General features: G+C 51.3%; 1 protein-coding gene and 1 long non-coding RNA gene across 3 annotated transcripts in view; both read left to right on the plus strand.

Annotated features, from left to right (window-relative positions):
* DNAH17 (dynein axonemal heavy chain 17) overlaps window positions 1-19744 on the plus strand; it is a 14992541-nt gene that overhangs the window by 6541735 nt on the left and 8431062 nt on the right. The window lies entirely within an intron of this gene.
* LOC146810463 (uncharacterized) overlaps window positions 1-19744 on the plus strand; it is a 217174-nt gene that overhangs the window by 67528 nt on the left and 129902 nt on the right. The window lies entirely within an intron of this gene.

Raw genomic sequence — 19744 nt, forward strand, 5'->3', positions numbered from 1 at the left:
TGGCCAAGTCATGCAGAAAGTTTGTGCAGGTCTTGGTATCAAGCAAAAGTTCCACGCGGCAAATCACCCACAGTCAGCGGGTTTAGTAGAATGTTACAATGGAAGCTTGAAATTAAAATTAGCAAAGGTTCAAGTAAGTACAGGACTCAATTGGCCCGATGCTTTGCCGTTAGCTCTGCCATCCACCAGAACTGCAGTACACTCTCGTTTGGGACTTAGCCCTTACGAAGTGGTATTTGGCCGTCTGGCCAACATATGGGGAATACCTCGCCCTAAGAAATTCTCAGACTTGCCATATCCAATGTTGATTGATTATCTGCATGACCTTACGACTAAATTGTGTGTTCTTCATCAACAGGTTCAGAGTGCTCTGCCGGAGGCCTCCACAGACCCAGGTCACTCCATCCGACCTGGTGACTGGGTGTGTGTGAAGAATTTTCAGAGGTCCAGCAATTTGCAACCCAGGTGGCGGAATCCTCGAATGGTCTTGTTGACTACAAGGACAGCAGTTAAAGTCGAAGGAAAGAAAAATTGGATTCACGGTGTGCATTGCAAGAAAGTGCCTTTGCCTCTGCCTTTTGATCAGTGGGTTCGCAGAGGTGTTGGTGACTGTGAAAGTGAAAAGACTCCACGATTCGTGCCTTTTAGCGATGCACACCTGAATGGGAGACTGTCTGAGAAAGAGGACGACGACATTTTACAGGAAGCAATTCCATCGCACCGTCGCTTGGATACGACTGAACCACAAACATTGTTCCAAAATCAGAGTGTTCTGGGGAAGAACACTATAATTTGAGACCCAGGCCAAAGAACATTTAAGACTTTCTTCTCCCTTGTGTAGTATTCTGTCCCGGTTGCAGGGTCACGGTAGGAGTCTAGGTCACGACCTGAGTAGTGACAATAGGTCTGCAGGATCTTCAGTGTCATAGGACGGTAGAGCATCGTGACTTTAGTGATTGAGGAAGATTGCCGTGAGCATCCATTAGTAAGATGGAAACTACACTAAGTAATAAAGAAAGAAGAGATGAAATGAAGAAAGCATCCTGTAAAATAATGTACAGTCGTTTTAGTATAACTTTATGTGTTTTTACATCATTATGTATTGTTTTGGCGATTATTGGTTGGATAATTTATGCTTTGCAGCCAAAAGATACCTCCCCTTCTTCCTCTTTGCCTTCCTCTACTATCTCTCCACACCTCTTTCATACTCTTCCTTCACATGAATTCGTTAGAAGAACTGAGTATTATAACAATTCCTTTATCCAACTATTACATCAGCATCAAATAGTGGTTAATACAACTGATTGTTGGGTGTGTGGTCTTATACCACATACCACAGAGAAAGGAATGCCATATCTAGTTCTTCCTTTTTCTTATGAGGGTTCTGCTTGGGCTTACTTCGTCATTTTCTCCAACGCTTATCAAAGCAAATTCAGACGATCTGTTAGTTCACAAATTAATTATCCGGATTTTAGTCATAGTTCTTTTATTAAGGGTATGGTAGTTATGGCTAAAATCATGGAAAACAGCAAAATCTCCATTGACGAAAGAAAAGCATACACTAATTGGAACGTCACCCAATACATGTCTAGTCTCAGTAATAAGGTTGGAAAAGGAAAGTCCTCATCGATCTGGACTATACCACATCAGGGCAACTTCTGCTTACAGATAAACGATCGCCCTTCTGACACTACACAAAAGAATAACTGCTCCTACACGTATGTTTATTCCTCTCAGAACTCGCCTCCTCTAGTACCGTCTCAAGGCACCTATTTCATCTGCTATAATAGAGCTTATACTTGGTTACCAACGGGTTTCTCTGGTACTTGTTATATAGCCTTTCTTCTTCCCCCTACTTACACTGCTTCCGCAAATCATCACCCAACCCGATACGGCAGAGGGATTATTGATTCAAAGGACACAGCAGGACAAGAGGGAGGAGATTTCCTTAAAGGTTTTCTTCCCTTCTGGGGTCCAATGGCTAACAGCAGAAATATAAGGCAATTGGTCCGTGTCGTAGAGACTACAATAGACATCACTGTAGGAGCCTTAAGTAACATCACGGCAGAACTACAGGCGGATCGTCTTATGACATTACAAAATCGAGTTGCCTTAGACTTTGTTCTCGCCGATCGTGGTGGAGTGTGCGAATTGATCGGGTCAAGTTGCTGTATTTTCATTCCTAATGATGCTCCGACAGTATACCAAGCTATCTCCAAGTTGCACATAATCTCCGAGTCTATTCATCAGGACGAAGGAGATTGGTCTTTAGCGGAATGGTTTTAGGGACTACTGTCCAAATGGGGTTGGAAAGCATTGACATTCCTTGGTATAATCTTGACCGTTATATTTTCCTGTTGCCTTTGCATGCACTGTGGTCCCGCTATCTGTGATCTTTGTGCTACCATGTGCATCCCAAAACCCAAGCCACAAGTAACAGAAAACATAAGAATGATGTTACAGCAACAGCTCGATGACCTCATGGCTATTGACGTGGACTCAGATTAACATGAGTCTATCTTGCCTGAGTTCTGGCAAAAGGAGGGTCTGAGGAACTTCGATTTTCGATCACGATCGAATCGACCCGCCATTTTGTGGCCCGCCGCCATTTTGTGTTGCCATCACTCAGGCAGCATGGCGAACAAAGTCTATTCTGCTTTTTCTGTAGCCTGGTGTCGAAATACGCCCTCGGCCTCTATTTGCAAAGCTGGTGTTAGAACTAGCCGAGTACACTAATCCCTGTCTGGCTTTTCTAATCCCTGTTTCAACTATCTGTTGGCTCACACTATTCTTTCCTGACTTTATCTTATCGACTGGCCTTCACTGTCTCCTGCTAGCATTCTCTCGTTTCACAACTGTACTCCAACACACACCAACGTATCTCGCCACCGGCAAGTTAGTTATGAATCTGTTAATGTATCAGCTTGAGGGTGGGGTGACAAACACAGTTGGAGGAGAGGTCTCTTCGAGTCATCTGATATTTCTGTTTTCAAACCTTTCCTATTGGTTCCGCCTTGTTTTCCAACTTTCCTTATTGGCTCTTTCTTATATGCTCTGGGAGTGTATCTAGTTAATAATTGTATCATTGTATAGTATTTAACTTGATGCGCCACAGAGTGAAGTGGCAGTCTCCTGAGAACCTACTTTGTGTACTTCTAGGATAACTGTACTAGCTGCAGCTAAATAAATCTGATCTTCTAACGCCGACAGAGTGTCCCGTGTCTCTGTGTAGCGAAGCAGGTGAACTCCGGAGACATTGGGTGTACCCTGCGCTGCCAGGCCCAAAAGGTTCTGGTTCTTCAACGTTGTTCCTATTATGTAATAACAAAGACTACACACCAGGTGCACCTGAGAAATGACTTGCCTCTTAGTTCACTGAAGGCATTGTTTTCAGAATGGGTGGCATGAATGTTTCCAAGATCATGTTTGAAAACTATCACTCCTCATATATGCCTCTCAATACAGTGAAATAATATGATCTACTAAGGGTTTCTGACTGTTCCTGCTCTATCAAGTGAACAGCAGCACCGTACTGCTGTACCGCAGGAGGCCGCAATTAAATGTCAGGAGGGCCGCATGCGTCCCACTGGCCCTACTGAGGGGCATATTCTCAAGAAAGTGTTAAAACCATCGCAAAAGTTACTTAACGCAACCTACAACATCGCAGTCTATCGCGGGAAATTTGCGCCTTGTTAACCAAGTATTCACGACACGGCGGTACCATGCGATAGTCACCAGATAACGCGCCAAATATCCACGTTAAAATCAACGCCACGCTACAAAAATGCGAAACACGAACAAAAAAAAAGCTGCGATGAGACCAAGCGCGATACAAAAGCCTGCTAAAACCAGCCACAGGCCTGTAAATCCCATGCGTCTGGTGGGAAAATGCACTATAAAAGCTACAAAAACAACACACCAGAAAGAAGCCAAGGTGCGTAGCAACATGGGTGCACCTTGACCGAGCGCAGAGGCCAACGCGAACCCCACAAGCCCCACAGACCACCAGCAAGGAACAACGGGCTTGGGGTAGGCAAGGAGAATAGGGAGAGGAAGACAGGGTGCAGTCCGCAGGAAAACAAGACAAGTGTCACAGATGTGACAGAACACAACTAGCAACTGACCCACAATCAGACTACCTTGAATGCAGCCGGAGTGTCGAGGAGGACAATGGAGGAGGCCAAGAGGCGCTGGCATGACGTGAAAACCTAAACCAGGCACAAAGACGCCGCCAACAGGAAGGCAGCAACGGCGACAGGAGGTGGGAGTCCTGCGCCACAGGAGGAGCTGGAGGAAATGGAGGCCACAGTCAACAGTGTGGAGACGGTGCAATGAGTCAGGAGTGCGGACACAGCTCGATAGGACCTGACACAACATCAACAGGGTGAGTAAAGACCAGGTACTGGGGGAACGGGGGGAGATAGGCACAATGGCATACATGCACAAATAAGCCTAGCACACTGCACACCCACAATGACCCGGGATCATGTCCCTCATCCCTATGGCACACTGCAGCACACACACAGCAATCACAGCACATCCACATTGAAGACAATGTGGCACCAAGTGCAACACCGACACTGCATGCAGAACAGAGGAAACAACTGGCTACGCACACACCCAGAAACAGGCCCCCTACATCTGACAGAGCTGGAAATGTTGAAATGGAAATGTACGCGTAAAACCTCACACCTGTCATGTAGTCCAAATGTACACTGTCCCCTATCTAAATCCTGCACCTCCATAACAGTCACAATGTACATCGTCATACAACCTGCATGTAAACAAGAACAATGCACCAACACACATGTCAACACAATGTCAACATGCATCTCCCCTCCACATTGCAGAGGGACACACAACACCTCCAGCAGAGCACAGAAGATCACACATCAGTGATGCCAGAGTGGACCACCACACCTACGACACCGACGCCATACAACAGCCTATTGACATCCCACGCAACCCACCACCAGAACCAGGGCAGCCAGGCCACTTAGAGGAGAACCCAGACCCTGAGACAGACCACACAGCATGAAGCACCCTCAAGCACGGCAGGCCCACAACACTTCACCGAACCACACATGGCACCCCAATGCCAGGTGTCAGAACGCCAAAAGGAGGTGGCCCAACAGGTGCGGGTGTGTTCCGAACTCATGGAAGGTGAACTAGAGCACATACGTGGGTCCACATACGTCTATTACCCTTCAGGGACCACCTACACCCCACAAAGGAGACCCACACTGCCAAAGAGACACATGCAGATGTGCATTCCCAGTACAGGACCACGCCCAGGGGCACACACATATCAGTCACACATCCACATTGGCTCTGCATATGACGGCACAGTCCACTGCCCTTACGAATTGTGTGGGTGATGACAAGGCTACATGTCCAAGCTCTAACCCGCTGCCTGCGGTTGCATGTCTGGATCCGCTGTACACAGCACAATGTAATGTCCTAGGGCCCAGGGCCCTCATGCATACAACAAGACCACAGGGACACCCACATTGAACTGGCTACGGGCACGTGCGCCAGGCCCCTTTATTGGCTGGGCCACATGTACAGTGACGCCTGTGCTGGTTGTGTGTGGGGTGAGTATAAGCCAGCCCGCAAAGTGCTTGGTGCTGGCAACAACTTGAACAGTGGACAGCAGTGCAATGGAAACAAAACACACCCGCATAACAGAGTCAACTGCTGAGCAACATGGAGGGAGCCGGAGCAAGTACAGACGTCACCCAACATACAAACAGAAGTGTCCATGAGTCTCAGTGCACTGAGGTTGGGGCTCCAGAGCTGAGCGTGCTCATGTGAAGAAAATGTCTCAGTTTGTGTCCCTTCTGGATATTCCTGATGCAGCTGCAGGGGGGGGGGGGGGGGGTCACACCTGCATCATCTTCCTCATCGCTGTCCCAGGTCACCCACACTGTCTGAGGTGACATTGCTGTGTGAGCACTCCACAGCACATAACCTAAACAGTAATGGACGATGGTTCATGGTGCACAGAGCTAGTAGCACCTGGAGTGCTGAGCAGGGGATTTGGCAGAAGATAGCATCCACGACAGGTGCGGGCAACTCTGTCAGTCTGCCAGTACGACAGTTTTGACACTGGCAGGTGGTGGTCAGAGTTGGTCCTGGCGGTGGTGACGTGTGCCTCCTGCGGTGATGCGATGTCCGGGCTGGTCAGGACTCGATTTGATGTGTGAGCCCAGGTGGACCGCAGTTGTGGCAGGAGGCAGCGGACAGCGCAGGGCCACAGACACATGGGTGTCGATTCCGATCCTGGAGAAATTTTCCCCGTACGAATCGTATCCGGATTTTTTTCCGTACTAATCGTACAAGTACCGTACAAACTGGCAAGTACGATTCGTATGGGAAAAAATACATACGAATCGCATTGGGAAAATTCCCCGACACGTCCTCGGGTCGGGAAAAGTGTCCGACACGTCCCCGGACGATTTTCTGTACGAATCGTTAAACTGAAGTCCGAGCGCGCAAGTACGATCCGTCCCGTGCGTCCGATTATACAACCGTATGGAAAAAACACCGTACGGAGCGAACTTCTATAGCAACCATGGAGACATGTGCCTGCATACGCACCGTCCCCCCCCAGCCCCTGTATGTACGCGCCGTCCCCCCACCCGTGTATGTATACCCGTGAATGTACACCCGTGTATGTATGAGACGTACCCCCACCCGTGAATGTACACCGTGAATGTACACCCGTGTATGTACGAGACGTACCCCCACCCGTGAATGTACACCCGTGTACGTACACCCGTGTATGTACACCCGTGTATGTACGAGACGTACCCCCACCCGTGAATGTACACCCGTGTATGTACACCCATGTATGTACACCTGTGTATGTACGAGACGTAACCCCACCCGTGAATGTACACACATGAATGTACACCCGTGTATGTACGAGACGTACCCCCACCCGTGAATGTACACCCGTGTATGTACACCCGTGTATGTACGAGACGTACCCCCACCCGTGAATGTACACCCGTGTATGTACACCCGTGTATGTACAAGACATACCCCCACCCGTGAATGTACACCCGTGTATGTACACCCGTGTATGTACGAGACGTACCCCCACCCGTGTATGTACGGTGCGGACCACCAGCGCGCGCTGGGGGTCCGCACCGTACATACACGGGTGGGGGTACGTCTCGTACATACACGGGTGTACATACACGGGTGGGGGTATGTCTCGTACATACACGGGTGTACATACACGGGTGTACATTCACGGGTGGGGGTATGTCTCGTACATACACGGGTGTACATACACGGGTGTACATACACGGGTGTACATTCATGGGTGGGGGTACGTCTCGTACATACACGGGTGTACATACACGGGTGTACATTCACGGGTGGGGGTACGTCTCGTACATACACGGGTGAACATTCACGGGTGGGGGTACGTCTCGTACATACACGGGTATACATACACGGGTGTACATACACGGGTGGGGGTACGTCTCGTACATACACGGGGGGCTGGGGGGGACGGCGCATACATACGGGGGCTGGGGGGGGGGGGCGGCGTGTACCGGTCCCCCTATACCGCTCGCATCGCGGCGTACTTACCTTTTCCGGCACTTTTTGGGTGCCGTAAAAATATTGCCGTCCGGACTGCTGTCGGTACGATTCGTACTTGCTGGTACGTAAAAACATGCCTAACTCCGTCCGGACGTCACGTCCGCGGTGTCCCAGATCACATTCGTATGTATTTTACTGTCGGTCGGTGTTTTGTCCGACTCGTACGGAAATGGTGTTTCCGTACGAATCGTACTTGCAAGTTTGTAGGGTTTTTTTCCCGGGTACGAGTCGGACGGAGAAAACGCTCCGACCGACGGTTCGTACCCGGTTTTTCCAGGATCGCAATCGGCACCATGGTGTTGATTCCCCCAAGGCCATCGCCTCAGAGGCCCTCCAACATCTTGGAAGAAGAGGTCCCTGACCTGACCAGCACAGAGTTAGTGGCCCGGGATGCACTGTGGCCGGCACAGGCAAACTGCCACGGGACGGTGACTTGTAGTGCAGTGAGATAGGGGCACATGAAGTGCTGAGCGGGTCCTCGTCGATGTCCAAGGTGGACGTGGCAGAGGCTTGAGGGGGACAGTGGAAAGATTCCTCCAGGGCATGATGCAGGGGGTGGAAGCTGTCCGGAAGCAGCAAATGGAGGAGTGGAATGCCACGGCATCGTTTTACCAACAAAGTCAGTATCACCGACATGATGGCGACGAAAACCCCAAGTCCATGGACTCAGTCACCACCTAAGTTCAATCAGAAAGTGTCCATGGGTCTCGCGGAATAGACTTATTGGCACCGGGGATGAAAGGGAATGCAGTCTGCGTTGAAGCCTGTACAGTGACATCAAGTCAGCCATAAATAAATCAAGACTGATTTTGTATAATGTGTGACCTACTCGACCGCAGTGTAGGCCTGAGGCAGCGGTCAGCGGGGTTCAGCGAGCTCCTCCTGGAACTCTAACATACGAAGTTGTCATGCCATTTGGGGGTGACTTGTGGTTGACGTAGGCAAAAACACCAGAGCCGAGCGGGTGTTCAGTCAGCGACGATGACGTGTCCTGCCTGGTACGGACTGGATTGGCGTGAGGCCTGCTGGACCGCAGTGTAGGCCGTCGGCGTAGTCATCAAGGGCCCACAGACAAGTGTGTTTGGGATGCTATGCACAGACTTGGTGTCACCACATCGAAGGGAGTATAGTGAGTTAAATATGCCATTCTTGATGTACTCGGCCATGGTGGAATCAAGACCCAGTTCCAAACGTGCGAAAGACTCGAACGCAGCGTGGCCCGAGGGCAGTAGTCCGTGTGGGCCCACAGACACCAGTGGATGGACTGCCATGCACAGACTTGGTGGCACCACATCGTTGGGAGTATAGTGAGATAAAATATGCCATAATTGATGTTCTCTGCCATAGTGTAATCAAGACTCAGTTCCAAATGTGTGACCTACATTTCCGCTGTGCATGCATGTGGAGTACCTCAACGAGACTGGAGTACAGCGTGCCGGTGTCGCGGAGGCCGTGATGGACTAAGGAGGCTGACAGGTTTGCGGCACTCTGGCTTGGAGCTTGCACGGGCATGTGGTGGGCCCTCATTCACACATGCCATGTCGACACGTGTGCATTGAGGCCTGGCTGCACAGGGCCCGGCAGGACTGGTACGGGCCCCAACGGCCCGGGGTGCAGCAAGCGCACTGGAACACAGGAAACACCGCTCACGACGGCGTCGTCGGCCTCGTGGGGGGGTGATGGGCGCCGCCCTGGCAGAGTCGTTGAGCATACCAGAAGAGGACCACGCCCAGAGCTACATGCTTTTTATTCACACCCCTACGCGTGCCCGGCGTATGCCGGGCCAGCCCACTCCGCTCATGCTTACAGGGGGGGACGTAACAAGCTACATTTCCTGGATCTTCCCCACTGGCTGGGGTGACATGGTTGCGTCCACTGTCCCCTGCACTCCATACACCAGCGGGGTATGCCGACATGCATATGTGTGTGGTCTGCATACTGCAGTCTGGCCATTGCTTCGAAGCCACACTTGGCATTGTGTACATTGTCATTCATAGGTCAGTTGCCTCCTTCGCACATGCCTGGTCCCCACCTTTTCCTACAATCTGCTATCGTGGGGCTGAGGTGCCATGCCGTTGATGGCTTATGTGCATGGCTGGCCCAGGTTGCCCAAGTGAGTTGTGCTGTCATGTCTGGTGGGTGGGCATGTTGTTTGGCATGTTGTATGTGAGTTTGTGACGTGTGCATTCACAGTGTTGTGAGTTGCTTAGTTGTGGAGATGAGGTGTGTGGTGTGTTCATTTGGTACTTGCCAACGAGCAACGCATTTCCGTAGGTGCCAGGCAGAAAGCGCCGGGTGATGGTTGTGAGAAGTTGACCTGATATATGATGTCACTAGTTCTAGTGTACACCCTGTATCAGTCCAAACAACCCTTATGGTGATTGGTTGTAAAGTCAACCTTATAGACCAGCTATCCTAGTGGTAGCATGGACAAGAGCAGTCTTAGGCTAAACTCTGTATGGCATGTGAAGCCAGCTGTGATACCATATATAATCCCTTGAATACCAAATGAAAGGACACCACAACAGATATATATATATAAAATAAAGTGTATTTATTCTAGTCAAACCCTCAGCACTCTTTATGAGATTAGAGGTAAGTACAACACAGTCTTATTTATGCATACATTAAGTCATGCAGGTAAGTAATACAGTTAGGCCCTAGGGGCCACGCACACCATATACTAAAGAAGTGGTATAAGGACCACTGTCACGGAAATAGGATAGGCCTAGGCCTAGGGAATCGCTGGGGCTACACTACACTAGCAACAGTTAGGAAGTGGGAGGCCCACGGGATTCAGGTGCAGAGTGGAAACACTCACGCGTAATGCGTAAAAGTTGATAGAAATAGTAGTTGTTAGAAATTAACAGTTTAAGGACACTTCTGAAGCAGCTAGAGAGTCGAGACTCGGAAACTAGACCCTAGGATAGTCACTACCCTTGTGAGCACCGAAGTACCCAAGTTACCTAGCCCACAGGCTGCGGGTGCATAGGTGTGAACTTGCGTCGGGTTTCGTCGTGGACTTCTATGGATGCCTGAAGGAAAGATGCTGACAGGCAGTCAGTTAAGAGTGTCCGGTGGATCCCAAGGCTGGGATCAAGAAGAGAGGAGACCTGCAAGCAGAAGGGACAGAGTCAAGGTCACTAGCCAGTGACCACGTGGAACCAGGAAGGAACCAGGCGATGTCGTGAAGATTGCAGGTGAAGGTGAAGCTTGTTGCTGCAGCCACGGGGACCAGGAGACGTCGAGGACGACCAGGACCAGGAGGCGAGCTGTCCCACGAAGGCTCTTGCTGTCGGCGGTGTCAAAGTTGAACTAGGACTCACCGAGCCTTGGCAAGCGGAACCCACGAAGAACGGAGGACTTGCTTCTGGTGCAGACCAGGAATGTCTGGGGTGCTTCTCTTTTGCAGGTAAGCGGGAGCCAGTCTGGAGGAGCCAAACCAGCAGTGAAGATTTCGGGATGCGTTGTCAGAGAGGCCACTAGCCAACGGGCAAGCAACCGGACAGGCGCGGCAAGCAGGAAAATGCAGAAGGGCCCCACGCAGGACTCGTGGAGTGTGGGGGGCTGATCTTCGGTGCAGATGGTGCTTGGGGTTGGGGCTTCTCAATCCCCGGTGCACAACTTCGAGGGTGCCTCAGAAGCTGCGCTGGAAGATACTAGCCACTTTTCCCAGGTAGCCGGTCCCACGTCTCTCGTCGCCTCCACGGATCTCAGCTCGGCTGTGGATGTGGATCAGGGTCGGAGAAGTCTGGAAGTCAAGGCTCTGGTCGGGCTCTGCAGTCGGTCCCTCGTAGAACTTCAGCAAAGCAAAGGGTAGTCTCTTGATGGTGCCTGTTTGCACCGGGTAGCCACTCCTTGGCCACAAGGGAGATTCTTCAGTCTTCTTCTTTCGTCGAATGTCGAAGGTCCAGAGTTTCTGTTCAAGTTGCAGGTTCAGGATAATCTAATCTCCTGGGGCCCAGCTACCACTCTTATACTAATCTGGGGGGCTGGGTTACCTGCTAAGTCACGCCTTATGGGTGGGACCTGGGAGGGGGGTGGTTACACCCCCTTCCCTTTGTCCAGTTTCGCGCCAGGACTGGGGCTGGTGTGCCCCAGCACCGGTTTGAACTGGACTATGCATGGGACACCTTGTGTGCCCCAGGCATGTCTCATTCCTTTCAGCCCTCCCTGCCCCAATACACTAAAGTCTGTCTGGGGAGGTGCTAGCACCTCCCCAAGCAGGAAACCTATTGTCCAAGCCTCCCTGGCTGGGATCACTCACAGCAGCAGGAGGTCAGACTCGTGTCTGTGGCAGCAGCATCCATTTTGTGATGCTGAGGCTTTGGTTAGAGTTAAACAGCAAAGTAGGATTTTAACATGTCTCTCCCTCTAGAAGGGGGGAATAATATCCTCATCACCAGAAATGGTATGCGGGTATTATTCCAAAGTGTTAGACACCTTACACGACATGTTTTGATAAAGCCAAACCATAGTTACCATGACCGTCTAAGATTATAAGGCACTTTAAGAGTATATGGTAGGCTATATCATAGAACAGCTATAAGGACATGGTTCCGAAAGCTGCAGACAGGCTCAGCTCATGCTAGAGCACCATCTCACATGATACCAAGCACTCTGCCTCCAGGATTGTTAAGGCCTGCCATAGGAGTGACTGATAGGTACACATGTGTCTATATATAAGGGTAGATATAGGCATACTATATCTAAGCAAGGGGTGATTACACGACCTTGCCCCAGCTGAGTGATCAGCCAGTTGTGTCTGATTGGAAGGCCAGACCAGGGGTGGCATAATACATGCTGCAGCCCCTGGGAGGCCTAGGGTACACCTATGCCCTGGGTACCTAGGGTACACTGTACAGGGTCCAATAAGGTGATCCTTACCAATTGGGAATGTACCTAGGGTACATGGAGTCCATTTTAAAGAGAGAGCAGACAGCCTGAGACCCTGAATGGCAGGATCTCAGGCCAACTAAGTCGAAAAACCAGCTAGACACTAGGCAAAAAGTTGGGGGTAACCATAGTCAGATATCCACCTTCCTACACAAGTTACCTACCTTCGGTAATGATGTATCTGTAAGAGACATATATCTGAAAGAGAAAATTAGGTATAGATACATTACCTCTAGAATTACCCCCAGGCATTAGACTGTATCTGAAGAATTTTTTCGTCATCAGTACCCCTGCGCGTCAAAAGGAGGCGTCAGTCGACTCTGCGTTCGCCGTTGGCATCGTGGTCGCCGGGATAATGTCGCGGTAGCTAGTTAGATGCGACCCTTGCACGCTGACGTCAGTTCTTTCTTTTTCTGCACCAGCCAGCGCAGACCTGGAGAGAGTGGTACCTCCACTCACTTTTTGACTGACTTTTTTGGCGACTTTTGTTGGAACCGCTTTTGAGTCTTTGACTCCTGGTGCCCGTTAGGGATGCCCGGTTTCAAGGCTTGCGGTTCCTGCGAAAACTGATGTCGATGACGGATCAGCAACGTGTGTGCTGGTGGTGCCTGGAAAGACCACGATCCCCAGTCGTGTTTCGACTGCCGGACCATGAATCCGAAGTCTTTGGGGGAGCTGTCTCAAAAGCTTCTCGAGGCCCGGCAGTCTGCTCCACGCCGTACAAGGTCCTGGTTGCACGGGAGGGACCGGTCGTGGAGCCACCACCACCACTCGTCTTCGAAGTCTTCGCACTCCTCAGGTAAGTCAAAGCACAAGAAGAAGTCGAAGAAGCATCGTCGGATCGAATCCGCTGGTGCGCCTTCCGGCACCGCAAACTCGGCTGGGGGCTTTGGGCCTTCGACACCGGTGGCATCTCCCTCAGCCCTGCATGGTCCCCTTGGACCCAGGCCTGGGTCCGGATCGGCGCTGGTCGACCTCATAACACCTCCACTGGCACCAATTCCACCGGCATCACGTCCGCAGCCAACGTCGGTTGTGTCCCCAGCCGGCGTCGACACCAGCCTCCACCCTGACCTGGACACTTAGCCGGACTGACATCGACCGACGCTGGATCCGGTGCAGATGAGTACTTTTGTACCCCTGTTTTACTCTAGTTCTTTCAAGCCAGATTGCCAACCAGAGGAGGATGAGGAGGACTGGGAGGGGTCTGGTGACCCTTTAACTGACCAGTCGGAGTATGATCCGGACTGGAGAGAGGAGTTGGGCGATGTCCGTGGTCTGGATACTTCCCCAGACCTTGACATGTTGTCTCCTTCTACTGTGGCTACGGAGGAGGGAGCTTCTTATGCAGTGGTATTGCGTAGGCTGGCCGTGGCTCTCAACCTCGAGCTACCTATGGTGGCGGTCAGGACTAACCTCCTGACAGAGCAGCTTCAACCAGCAGCGAGTTCATCTGAAAGAAACACGTTAGTTAGATTCCTTACCTTAGAATATCCCAGGCGTCAGGCTGGATCCGGAAATATTTTTCGTCAGCAATACCCTTGCGCGTCGCTAGGCGTCGTCCGCGGCTCCACGTCCGTCGTCAGTGTCGTTATCGCCGGGATAACATCTTCCGAGTACTTAGACGCCGCCCTCACGCGCTGACGTCAGTTCTTCTTTTTTCCGCGCCAGTAAGCGCAGATCCGGGAAGAGCATACCCTTAGTCACTTTTGGACGAACTTTTTGGACATTTTTGGTCTCTTCTTTCGAGTCGACCTCGACTCCTGGTAACAGTAAGGATGCCCGGGTTCAAGCCATGTGACGCCTGTCACCGACTGATGTCGGTTACCGACCCCCACCGTCGGTGTCTCTACTGCCTTGGGGACGACCATGATGACAAGTTGTGCCCTAACTGCCAGGCTTTGACCTCGAAGGCTAGGTGGGAACGGTCCCGCAAGCTCCGCGAGATCCGGCAGTCAGCTCCGTGCCGCTCAAGGTCCCGGTCGAGGAGGAGGTCGAGGGACCGGTCACGGTGCCGAAGTCATCACAGCTCGTCCGGTTCGAAGTCCTCGCATTCAAGTAAGTCGAGGCACAGTAAGAAGAAGTCGAAGAAGCGACACCGCTCTTCTGACTCCCCTCGCCGGTCGCGCGACTTGGCCGAGGGTTCAGGTGGCACCACCCACGTGGCTCTGCCGGAGCCGCAGGAGTCTCGTCCGGCCCCATACCCTCCGGTTCCTGGGCCTAATGCGACTCCGGGAGAGATTCGGGACTTCCTCGTGGCCATGAGGAGTCTTGCTCTGCCGTCGAGGCCTGTCAGCGTGCCTCCGGTCCCCGCAGGTCCGACTGGGGGGCCTAGCGAGCCGGCTGCTTCGGCCCCGGCACCGTCATCGACTTCAGTCCCGACGCGGCAGGTCCCTGTGGGATCCAGGCCTGGATCCCGGTCGACGCCGGTTGACCTTACGACCCCTCTGCCGGTGCCGACCCCTATGGTGCCACCCCCGGCGCCGTCCTCGGACGCCGCCGTCCCTTTTTTCAGCCTCAGACCGCGTCCGGCGTCGGAACAGCGCCGTTCGGTGCCGCTTCCGGCGCCGATGGATGAGCATTTCATCTACCACCCAGCTCCATCCTTTCTACCTGTATACCAGGAGACGGATGAAGGGGAGGACTGGGAGGGGTATGAGGACCCTCTGGTACAGCAGTGCCAGTTAAGTCAGGACTGGGCAGATGAGCTGGGGGATGCCAGTGGTCTCGACACTTCGCCTGACACTGGCTTCTTCTCTCCTCGTTCCGTGGCTACAGAGGAGTGTGCAACTTATTCTGTGGTGCGGCGCAGGGCTGCCGAGACCCTTCACTTGGAGCTCCCTGCAGCGGCCGTGAGGACTAACCTCCTCACTGAGGCTTCAACCGCCAGTAAGCTCTTCGGAGCCTCTACTGCAGTTCAATGAGGCCCTCACTGACGTTCTGATGGGCACTTGGTCCAAGCCCTCCACAGTCACTCCTGTGGATCGGAACATGGCCTGGTGCCACCACCCTGCTCCGGGCGACCCCAATTTTCTGTCGGTACACCCCACCCCTGAGAGTCTGGTTATCCAGGCCTCTACGTCCCAGACCGCCTTCCCGTCCGCACCTCCGGATCGGGAATCCAAAAGGTTGGAGCAGTTTGGGAAGAAACTGTTTTCCTCCCTCAGTTTGGGGTTGCGGTCCATTAATACCACATGCCTTTTGGACCGTTATACCCACTCCTTGTGAGATACGGTGGCGAACGTACTGCCCCAGTGTCCGGAGGAGGCCAGGACATGGCTCGCCCAGGCTCTTGCTGAGGGGCGGGATGCAGCACGGTACTCCATTCAATGTGGACTTGACACCACGGACTCACTGGGTAGAGTGATTGCGACGACTTTGGCGATTAGTCGTCACGGCTGGCTGAGGTCCACACATTTTTCAGGGGATGTCCAGAGCACCCTCATGGACATGCCCTTCGATGGCCGTCGCCTTTTTGGCGACAAAGCGGATAGTGTGCTGGAGCGCTTTAAGGACTCCAGGGCTACAACCAAGTCCTTGGGCCGCTCGGCCCGCACCCGCAAACTTCCGCTTTTTGCCCCTTTCGTGGCCAAGGAAGGGGCACCCCCACACGTCCGTCCAGCCACAGGCTGCAGAAGCAGCCTCAACGCGGTCGCGGACGTGGATTCAGCCGTGGCGGAGCAGGGGGACAGAGAGCCGGTCAGTCCACATCTGCTCCCGCAGCATCTGCCTCAAAGCCTTCCTAGTCCAAGCTTTCAGGCCCATTCCACGCCAGTGGGAGGCAGAGTTTGCCATCACCTGCCCCACTGGCGTACCATCACGTCGGACAGGTGGGTGCTGCAAATCGTCCGAAGGGGCTACTCCCTCCCCTTCGAGGCGACCCCTCAAGCCATGCCACCGCAGTACCACCGCATGTCGGGGGATCACTTGCAACTTCTGCAGGAGGAAGTTACGGCCCTCTTGGCCAAGGGTGCCATCGAGCGCGTTCCTGACCCAGAAGTAGGACTGGGTTGTTACTCTCACTAATTTCTGGTTCCAAGAAGGGCAAAGGGGGCCTACGCCCTATCTTGGACCTCAGGAGCGTCAACGCCTTCCTCCGGAAGGAGAAGTTCAAGATGCTGACTTTAGCTCAGGTTCTGGCTGCCCTAGACCCTGGAGAGTGGATGGTAGCGTTGGACTTGCAGGACGCTTAGTTCCACATCCCCGTCCTGCCGGCCCACCGGCGTTACCTGCGGTTCACGGTAGGCCACGAGCACTTTCAGTTTACCGTGCTCCCCTTCGGCCTCACCAGTGCCCCTCAGGTGTTCACGAAAGTGATGGCGGTGGTCGCAGCTCATCTGTGCAGATTAGGGGTTCCAGTCTTCCCCTATCTCGATGACTGGTTGTTGAAGGTGGGCTCGCCCCGAAGAGTCGTCTCCCACCTCCAGACCACAGCCCACCTCCTGCATTCGCTGGGGTTCTCCATCAACGTGCCGAAGTCACATCTGAGTCCCTCCCAGAAGCTCCTCTTCATCGGAGCGGTTCTAGACTCGGCGCAGTTTCTGGTCTATCCTCCCGAACAGCGGGTTCGGGATATTCGGGCTCTGATTCCGATCTTTCAGGCCTTATCCCGAGTTTCGTCGGGTTGACTCTACGGCTGCTGGGTCTGATGGCCTCCTGCATCCTGCTGGTACATCACACCAGGTGGCGGATGCGGGCTCTGCAGTGGGACCTGAAGTTCCAGTGGGCTCAACATCGGGGCAACCTGTCCAATCACGTCCTGATTTCGGAGGGCACTGCAAGACAGTTGCAGTGGGGGCTCACGGACCGCAATTGGGTCTGTGGCAGATCCCTCTTCCTACCCCAACCGGAACACGTAGTGGTGATGGATGTGACCCTCTAGGGATGGGGAGGCCACATGGGAGAGGCGGAGATCAGAGGCCTCTGGTCTCCGGCGGAGTCCCGGCTCCATATCAACCTATTGGAGCTGCGGGCGATCCGGCTTGCACTGAAGGCAATCCTTCCCTCTGTTCGGGGAAGTGTAGTGCAGGTGTTCACGGACACCACCGCCATGTGGTATTGCAACAAACAGGGCGGGGTGGGGTTGTGGACCCTTTGACAGGAGACTCTGCGCCTCTGGACATGGCTGGAACATCAGGGCATCACCCTGGTGGTTCAACTTTTACAAAAAAGGCAATGCTGCACACCCCAAACGTAACCTTCACCCCTTAAGACAGTTTTATTCCTGGGTGTAGTCAAAATATGGTAAATGTTCATACGAAAAACACCATAGATATCCGATCTTGATGTGACAGGATATGTTATGTTTATTCTTTCATAATCATATAAGTATCCAGTTTTCACAACGCAGCCGACGCGCGTTTCGCCCAACGGGCTTTCTCAAGGCTGCATACAAACAAGAAAAAGAAGAAAAAAACAACGTATCTAATTTTCTGTATATACAGAGACATACACAATATTTACAGCTGTGTTATGCCGTACAATCTAATGTAAAACAGATCCATAATTAATCATCAAATTTAAAGGGAAAGAGTTCCCCAAGGGATAGAGAGTGATCCCCTTCCTTGTAAAATTAGTAGAGAGATAGATCCCGACAGGTTCCCCAAGTGGATAGAACGTCGAAGTCCAAGAAACCACTGAATCACTAAATGCTACTGTCATAAATTATCAGAATTCGTCATTCATCTTACACCGAGGAATATAGTGAGTGTTAATGGATGTGCCCGTGTTAAATGCCAATATCCGAACAGTCATTGGTGCTCAAGTGCTCCAAGTCATATGATATAAGGTGATGACATCTCACCTTGTACGTTTCACTATTATTGTTGGTATTAGGTGTAAGGGAAATTCCCAAACTTATACCTGAAAAGTGGAATTGTAATATACTGTAACCACTGACAATATAACTCAAATGGTAATCGTCAACACATCTATTGTGACAGTCTATATTGCTTACCTAGTTCCCACCAAAAGATCCAGTAATACGTAACCCAAGTAAGGCACTGTCAATGTTTCTTCGTATTTGTAGTCAGTCACATGTCATCAAGGACCAGGATCCGTCCCCTCTAAATTCAAAGTGCAATGAAAACAAAAATTTACTATTGTGTAGTGTCAGGGTCATCATTTAGTGATGACCACTTAAATACTACATGCGTGAGCAATTGGAGGACTGTAGATGCTTGCTGTGATCTAATGACGGTCATGATTTCATATAGATTGCTAACGGTCAATGTTTTACCGCACCTATTGTATGCTATGTATCTACATATCGAGCCGACAGTTATGTAGCTATTTTATTCCCCAAAGTAAATCAACTTATGCATTAAGGTCCAAACGCATATGGCAATGTATTCTTGTTCATTACAACGCGCTTCGTATCACTTCAAATATTTACGTGACACTGTCTGTAACGCGAACGGAAATGTATTAGTGTTCCTTACACCGCGCTTGGTATCACTACAATTATTTACGTGACACTGCCCATATCGCACTCACCTCCTTCACGTTATAGCTTCACCGGCATGTCCCTGGGCGTTTGTCAACCAAATGACTCCCGCCATTACGATGTATAAGTAGAAGTTATCGACACAGAAAGCGGACTAGTACCTGAAGCGACCAGATTCAAAGTAAGCGAACTGGCGGCCATATTGTAACAATACAGCAGTATATGTAATGTATCTAAACTCCGTCCTCTTTTTTACCGTCTCAAATTCCTTCGATATGTTTTGATTGTCAATTTCTGTTCATATATTACATATTCAAGAAGAGACCCGACATCATCACCATAGTGACATTCAGAAAGGCGAGAGAGCATAGTATAACATAATAGGTAGTTAAAGTCAGAAATAGAAAGGACAGGTAGCAGCAGGTCATATGAGATAGGAATCCTGGCGCCACAGCATGTCACAAAAAAAATTATTGTTTTAAAAACGTGTTACAACATGATTGTAGTTAGCTATAATATTGCACATATTCCATTGTTATAGTAATGATAGGTGTCGATAGGTAATATACCCAACTATGAACTTATAATTATCATTTATAGTACATAACACATAGATCTACAGAAATTCAAAAAGTTCCTTATCGATGTTGATCCCATGTTCAACTGCTCTGAGGGAAACAATCCATTTACATTCTTTTTGTCTGAGCATACTAATCCTGTTGCCACCTCTCTGGTGTGGCAGTACTACCTCAAGACCATGAAAAGTTATTCTGATCAATTCAGTGT

This window comes from Triturus cristatus, chromosome 7, assembly GCF_964204655.1.
Source record: "Triturus cristatus chromosome 7, aTriCri1.1, whole genome shotgun sequence".
Taxonomy (NCBI): domain Eukaryota; kingdom Metazoa; phylum Chordata; class Amphibia; order Caudata; family Salamandridae; genus Triturus; species Triturus cristatus.